This window comes from Pecten maximus, chromosome 4 (genome assembly GCF_902652985.1).
Source record: "Pecten maximus chromosome 4, xPecMax1.1, whole genome shotgun sequence".
In the NCBI taxonomy this organism is placed as follows: Eukaryota; Metazoa; Mollusca; class Bivalvia; order Pectinida; family Pectinidae; genus Pecten; species Pecten maximus.
In genome coordinates, this window is record NC_047018.1 from 12,473,811 (window position 1) to 12,482,390 (window position 8,580).

The 8,580-nt window shown below is 42.6% G+C and overlaps 1 long non-coding RNA gene across 1 annotated transcript; it reads left to right on the top strand.

The window, feature by feature from the left end:
- Positions 1 to 7,658: 7,658 nt before the first annotated feature.
- Positions 7,659 to 8,579, top strand: LOC117325271. Its single transcript, XR_004532230.1, has 3 exons — positions 7,659 to 7,713; positions 7,773 to 8,125; positions 8,431 to 8,579. It is a non-coding gene; the product is annotated as an uncharacterized LOC117325271 (long non-coding RNA).
- Position 8,580: the final 1 nt, after the last annotated feature.

Genomic DNA, 8,580 nt, shown 5'->3' on the forward strand with positions numbered 1-8,580 from the left:
CCATCACGCTGAAAAAAATGTCACACGCAATGAATATCGCTATAAGTCGTTCAAATGTCGGACAAATTAGGTTTTGTTGTATATCTGTAAGACAGAATACACTGGCTTTACAGAAATACTCTGAAAGACTATTTGCGTATTTAAGTTTCATGAAGGTTCAACGTTGACCTACAGGGCTATCTGATATTTATATCAAATATATGCTGCAAATACACAAATGCAACGGATCTAATTAATCTACTTGCTATTATTTGCGTAATAACCTTTTTCAAATAAGATGTTACAGAATAGTTTTTTTGTTCAGTTTAAGATAACACGAAATCAGCCAAAATCTGCACAATTGCTGAAATAAGATGTTTGATATATTTTCATTTTGTATGTGAATGTATGATTTTTAATACATTAGAATTAGATATAATATTATGTTGTAAGAAGCTAAATATATTCTCATGTTGTTACTGAGAGTAAATAATAGCATTTTCGGCATTTAAAAAGACAACAAAAGTCGTTATTGCCAAGTTCTAAAAGCTTGTGAGCCATTTTGATAGTTCAATATTTAATGCAATTTTCCCTGGTTAACTCTGGTGAGATCTTCAAAAATCACAGTTCGTGTCCCTTTCAAACTCCTTCGCGCGCGCAGAATAGCTGCCTTTTTGGTCTTCTGCAGTAACGTTTTGGTAAAAACACCTCTGCAGTAACATTGTGGTAAAAACACCTCTGCAGTAACATTGTGGTAACAATATCTCTGCTGTAACATTGTGGTAACAACATCTCTGCTGTAACATTGTGGTAACAACATCTCTGCAGTAACATTTTGGTAACAACATCTCTGCTGTAACATTTTGGTAAAAACACCTCTGCAGTAACATTGTGGTAACAATATCGCTGCTGTAACATTTTGGTAACAACATCTCTGCAGTAACATTGTGGTAACAACATCTCTGCTGTAACATTGTGGTAACAACATCTCTGCTGTAACATTTTGGTAACAACATCTCTGCAGTAACATTTTAGTAACAACATCTCTGCTGTAACATTTTGGTAACAACATCTCTGCTGTAACATTTTAGTAACAACATCTCTGCTGTAACATTTTGGTAACAACATATCTGCTGTAACATTTTAGTAACAACATCTCTGCTGTAACATTTTGGTAACAACATCTCTGCTGTAACATTTTAGTAACAACATCTCTGCTGTAACATTTTGGTAACAACATCTCTGCTGTAACATTTTAGTAACAACATCTCTGCTGTAACATTTTAGTAACATCTCTGCTGTAACATTTTGGTAACAACACCTGTGCTGTAACATTTTAGTAACAACATATCTGCTGTAACATTTTAGTAACAACATCTCTGCTGTAAATTTTAGTAACAACATCTCTGCTGTAAATTTTGGTAAATATCTGTACTACAGTTTATTTGGGCTTGTTATACAGTTTATTTTATACAATACGCTTCAAAAATGATCAGATATGTGATTTCCTTATTTTCTTGGTCATTTAAAAAGTTGAAACTTATCTTCCGAAAGGCTGAACTCAATTGTTTGATTCTATTTCATTTTTACCATCTCGTCACACTATTTTCGAACTTCGTGTCAATAGGAACATGATAAAGACAAAACACTTTCAGAGTAGATCGAATCTTTTACCATCTCGGACACTAAGTAAGACAATGCTAGTACGCTTCACATTGTCATTAGTATGATGAAGGTGACAGTGTAGTCATCGAAACGGCACAAGGGTGTCCGAGACATTTCACCGCGACCATACGTCACCGGGGTGTCAACAGCTGCAATCACAGAAATATGGTTAAACTGGACGAAGCTTCGGCACAGGTCTCAAGGATCGTCTTAATTATGCCACTTTAATATCCAATAAGGCGACTAATGGATACAACACATCATCCACTAGTATACGTCTTACATTTGACAGCTGACTTTACACTTAGTCCCATCGCCGAAAACACAGGTTTCGATCAATGTTTGTGTTAAATATAAATATCATTCCACATTATCTAGTTGCGGATAAAATTACCAAACGATATAACATGTTGATGTTCTATGCTCTACAGGCTCACAACGATTCACCTACAGTGTTGAGGAAGATCTAGCCCCGAAACGTCTGGAAGTTTGTTGATAAATAGAATCGTGGTCACCAGTTACCGTATCATTTATCGCGACAAGCGTTCTCGAAATTTGGTCCAAATAGGGTAAGTAAACAAAAAAGGATGACCATATCAAAATGTAATAATCGTTTTTTTTTTGGGAACAAACTAAAATAACACGATTGCGGAAACATGTCACGTTAATTGTGTCTCCTTAGCTGCTGTTTGCGATCTTTCAGGAAATGTAATCAGTTTGTATAAGAGTGTTCTCCCTTATATTGTATTTTACACATGACGATTAGACAAACTAGAATGTTACTACACACAGGGTGATTGGAATGTTACTACACACAGGGAGACTGGAATGTTACTACACTCAGGGAGATTGGAATGTTACTACACACATGGAGACTGGAATGTTACTACACACTGGGAGATTGGAATGTTACTACACTCAGGGAGACAGGAATGTTACTACACACAGGGAGATTGGAATGTTACTACACACGGGGAGATTGGAATGTTGCTACACACAGGGAGATTGAATGTTACTACACACAGGGAGATTGGAATGTTACTACACACAGGGAGATTGGAATGTTACTACACACAGGGAGATTGGAATGTTACTACACTCAGGGAGATTGGAATGTTACTACACACAGGGAGATTGGAATGTTACTACACACAGGGAGATTGGAATGTTACTACACACTGGGAGACTGGAATGTTACTACACACAGGGAGATTGGAATGTTACTACACACAGGGAGATTGGAATGTTACTACACTCAGGGAGATTGGAATGTTACTACACACAGGGAGATTGGAATGTTACTACACACGGGGAGATTGGAATGTTACTACACACAGGGAGATTGGAATGTTACTACACACAGGGAGATTGGAATGTTACTACACACAGGGAGATTGGAATGTTACTACACACTGGGAGACTGGAATGTTACTACAAACAGCGATATTGGAATGTTACTACACACAGGGAGATTGGAATGTTACTACACACAGGGAGATCGGAATGTAACTACACACAGAGAGATTAGAATGTTACTACACACAGAGAGATTAGAATGTTACTACACACAGGGAAATTGGAATGCGACTACCGACTGGGAAATTGGAATGTTACTACATACTGGGAAATTGGAATGTTACTACACACTGGGTGATCGGAATGTTACAACACACTGGGAAATTGGAATGTTACTTCACACCGGGGAATTGGAATTTTACTACACACTGGGAAATTGGAATGTTAGTACACACAGGGAAATTGGAATGTTACTACACACAGGGAAATTGGAATGTTACTACACACAGAGAGATTAGAATGTTATTACACACTGGGAAATTGGAATTTTACTACACACAGGGAAATTGGAATGTTACTTCACACCGGGAAATTGGAATGTTACAATATGGAGAGGCGAGGATAGTGGTATACAATGTGGAGAAGTGAGGATGGTGGTATACAATGTGGAGAAGTGAGGATGGTGGTATACAATGTGGAGAGGTGAGGATGGTGGTATACTATGTGGAGAAGTGAGGATGGTGGTATACAATGTGGAGAGGTGAGGATGGTGGTATACAATGTGGAGAGGTGAGGATGGTGGTATACAATGTGGAGAAGTGAGGATGGTGGTATACAATGTGGAGAGGTGAGGATGGTGGTATACAATGTGGAGAGGTGAGGATGGTGGTATACAATGTGGAGAAGTGAGGATGGTGGTATACAATGTGGAGAGGTGAGGATGGTGGTATACAATGTGGAGAGGTGAGGATGGTGGTATACAATGTGGGGAGGTGAGGATGGTGGTATACAATGTGGAGAGGTGAGGATGGTGGTATATAATGTGGAGAAGTGAGGATGCTGGTATACTATGTGGAGAAGCGAGGATGGTGGTATACAATGTGGAGAGGTGAGGATGGTGGTATACAATGTGGAGAGGTGAGGATGGTGGTATACTATGTGGAGAAGTGAGGATGGTGGTATACAATGTGGAGAGGTGAGGATGGTGGTATACAATGTGGAGAAGTGAGGATGGTGGTATACTATGTGGAGAAGTGAGGATGGTGGTATACAATGTGGAGAGGTGAGGATGGTGGTATACAATGTGGAGAGGTGAGGATGGTGGTATACAATGTGGAGAAGTGAGGATGGTGGTATACAATGTGGAGAGGTGAGGATGGTGGTATACAATGTGGAGAAGTGAGGATGGTGGTATACAATGTGGAGAGGTGATGATGGTGGTATACAATGTGGAGAGGTGATGATGGTGGTATACTATGTGGAGAAGTGAGGATGGTGGTATACAATGTGGAGAGGTGAGGATGGTGGTATACAATGTGGAGAGGTGATGATGGTGGTATACAATGTGGAGAAATGAGGATGGTGGTATACTATGTGGAGAAGTGAGGATGGTGGTATACTATGTGGAGAAGTGAGGATGGTGGTATACAATGTGGAGAAGTGAGGATGGTGGTATACTATGTGGAGAAGTGAGGATGGTGGTATACAATGTGGAGAAGTGAGGATGGTGGTATACTATGTGGAGAAGTGAGGATGGTGGTATACAATGTGGAGAAGTGAGGATGGTGGTATACTATGTGGAGAAGTGAGGATGGTGGTATACTATGTGGAGAAGTGAGGATGGTGGTATACAATGTGGAGAGGTGAGGATGGTGGTATACAATGTGGAGAGGTGAGGATGGTGGTATACAATGTGGAGAGGTGAGGATGGTGGTATACAATGTGGAGAGGTGAGGATGGTGGTATACAATGTGGAGAAGTGAGGATGGTGGTATACAATGTGGAGAGGTGAGGATGGTGGTATACAATGTGGAGAGGTGAGGATGGTGGTATACAATGTGGAGAAGTGAGGATGGTGGTATACAATGTGGAGAGGTGAGGATGGTGGTATACAATGTGGAGAAGTGAGGATGGTGGTATACAATGTGGAGAGGTGAGGATGGTGGTATACAATGTGGAGAGGTGAGGATGGTGGTATACAATGTGGAGAGGTGAGGATGGTGGTATACAATGTGGAGAGGTGAGGATGGTGGTATACAATGTGGAGAGGTGAGGATGGTGGTATACAATGTGGAGAGGTGAGGATGGTGGTATACAATGTGGAGAGGTGAGGATGGTGGTATACAATGTGGAGAGGTGAGGATGGTGGTATACAATGTGGAGAGGTGAGGATGGTGGTATACAATGTGGAGAGGTGAGGATGGTGGTATACAATGTGGAGAGGTGAGGATGGTGGTATACAATGTGGAGAGGTGAGGATGGTGGTATACAATGTGGAGAGGTGAGGATGGTGGTATACAATGTGGAGAGGTGAGGATGGTGGTATACAATGTGGAGAGGTGAGGATGGTGGTATACAATGTGGAGAGGTGAGGATGGTGGTATACAATGTGGAGAGGTGAGGATGGTGGTATACAATGTGGAGAGGTGAGGATGGTGGTATACTATGTGGAGAGGTGAGGATGGTGGTATATAATGTGGAGAGGTGAGGATGGTGGTATACAATGTGGAGAGGTGAGGATGGTGGTATACAATGTGGAGAGGTGAGGATGGTGGTATACAATGTGGAGAAGGTGAGGATGGTGGTATACAATGTGGAGAGGTGAGGATGGTGGTATACAATGTGGAGAGGTGAGGATGGTGGTATACAATGTGGAGAGGTGAGGATGGTGGTATACAATGTGGAGAGGTGAGGATGGTGGTATACAATGTGGAGAGGTGAGGATGGTGGTATACAATGTGGAGAGGTGAGGATGGTGGTATACAATGTGGAGAGGTGAGGATGGTGGTATACAATGTGGAGAGGTGAGGATGGTGGTATACAATGTGGAGAGGTGAGGATGGTGGTATACAATGTGGAGAAGTGAGGATGGTGGTATACAATGTGGAGAAGTGAGGATGGTGGTATACAATGTGGAGAAGTGAGGATGGTGGTATACAATGTGGAGAAGTGAGGATGGTGGTATACAATGTGGAGAGGTGAGGATGGTGGTATACAATGTGGAGAGGTGAGGATGGTGGTATACAATGTGGAGAAGTGAGGATGGTGGTATACAATGTGGAGAAGTGAGGATGGTGGTATACAATGTGGAGAGTGAGGATGGTGGTATACAATGTGGAGAGGTGAGGATGGTGGTATACAATGTGGAGAGGTGAGGATGGTGGTATACAATGTGGAGAAGTGAGGATGGTGGTATACAATGTGGAGAGGTGAGGATGGTGGTATACAATGTGGAGAGGTGAGGATGGTGGTATACAATGTGGAGAGGTGAGGATGGTGGTATACAATGTGGAGAAGTGAGGATGGTGGTATACAATGTGGAGAGGTGAGGATGGTGGTATACATGTGGAGAGGTGAGGATGGTGGTATACAATGTGGAGAGGTGAGGATGGTGGTATACAATGTGGGAGAGGTGAGGATGGTGGTATACAATGTGGAGAGGTGAGGATGGTGGTATACAATGTGGAGAGGTGAGGATGGTGGTATACAATGTGGAGAGGTGAGGATGGTGGTATACAATGTGGAGAGGTGAGGATGGTGGTATACAATGTGGAGAGGTGAGGATGGTGGTATACAATGTGGAGAAGTGAGGATGGTGGTATACAATGTGGAGAGGTGAGGATGGTGGTATACAATGTGGAGAGGTGAGGATGGTGGTATATAATGTGGAGAAGTGAGGATGGTGGTATACAATGTGGAGAGGTGAGGATGGTGGTATACAATGTGGAGAGGTGAGGATGGTGGTATACAATGTGGAGAGGTGAGGTGGTGGTATACAATGTGGAGAGGTGATGATGGTGGTATACAATGTGGAGAAGTGAGGATGGTGGTATACAATGTGGAGAGGTGATGATGGTGGTATACAATGTGGAGAGGTGAGGATGGTGGTATACAATGTGGAGAGGTGAGGATGGTGGTATACAATGTGGAGAGGTGAGGATGGTGGTATACAATGTGGAGAGGTGAGGATGGTGGTATACAATGTGGAGAGGTGAGGATGGTGGTATACAATGTGGAGAGGTGAGGATGGTGGTATACAATGTGGAGAGGTGAGGATGGTGGTATACAATGTGGAGAAGTGAGGATGGTGGTATACAATGTGGAGAAATGAGGATGGTGGTATACAATGTGGAGAGGTGAGGATGGTGGTATACAATGTGGAGAGGTGAGGATGGTGGTATACAATGTGGAGAGGTGAGGATGGTGGTATACAATGTGGAGAAGTGAGGATGGTGGTATACTATGTGGAGAAATGAGGATGTTGACACTAAAATGGCAAGCACAAGTACCCATTGCAGACAAACAATAGTGAACTGAGACATTGAACTGTAGGACAAAGGGAAGTTACTGAACAGTTTAATTAGTGTTAGTTACTTCGATGTTACTTTGTCGATCAGAACATTGCGAAATATTGGTACCGGCTATTAGTTCTGAGATGGAGAATTCTCTGTTATTAAGGGGAAACCCTGTTGAGCGAACATTGATAAGAAACACTAAAATTCAAGTATGAAAGTGTTTTATTGGAGTGTAGTTACATGTGCTATGTTCTAACAGGTGTCCTCCAACAGGTGTTCGTCTCACAGGTGTCCATACAATAGATGTCTGTCTAACAGGTGTCCTCCAACAGGTGTTCGTCTCACAGGTGTCCATACAATAGATGTCTGTCTAACAGGGGTCCGTCTAATAAGTGTCTGTAAAGCATGCGTCCGTCTAACAGGTGTCAGTTACTGAGTCATTCTCTAACAGCTGTCCGTCCAACCGGTGTCCTCCTAACAGGTACAGCCCTAAAAGTTTCAGTCAAACAGGCGTACGTCTGGCAGGTGTCCGTCTTACAAATGTCTGTCTAACAAGTGTCCGTCCGATAGGTGTCCGTCTGATAGGTGTCCGTCTGATAGGTGTCCGTCCAAAAGGTATTCGTTTAACGAGTGTTACTTTAGTGTCTCTATGAAAGGTGCCCGTCTAAAAGGTGTCGTGTAACAGGTGTCTGTGTAACAGGTGTCTGTGTAACAGGTGTCGTGTAACAGGTGTCGTGTAACAGGTGTCGTGTAACAGGTGTCTGTATAACAGGTGTCGTGTAACAGGTGTCTGTATAACAGGTGTCGTGTAACAGGTGTCTGTATAACAGGTGTCGTGTAACAGGTGTCTGTGTAACAGGTGTCTGTGTAACAGGTGTCGTGTAACAGGTGTCTGTGTAACAGGTGTCTGTGTAACAGGTGTCGTGTAACAGGTGTCTGTGTAACAGGTGTCGTGTAACAGGTGTCTGTATAACAGGTGTCGTGTAACAGGTGTCTGTGTAACAGGTGCAGGTCGTATAGGTGTCCATCCAAAGAGTGTCCGTCTAACAGATGTAGATCTTACAGGTGTCCGTCCAAAGAGTGTCCGTCTAAGGAGTGTCAGTCTAACAGGTGTAGATCTTACAGG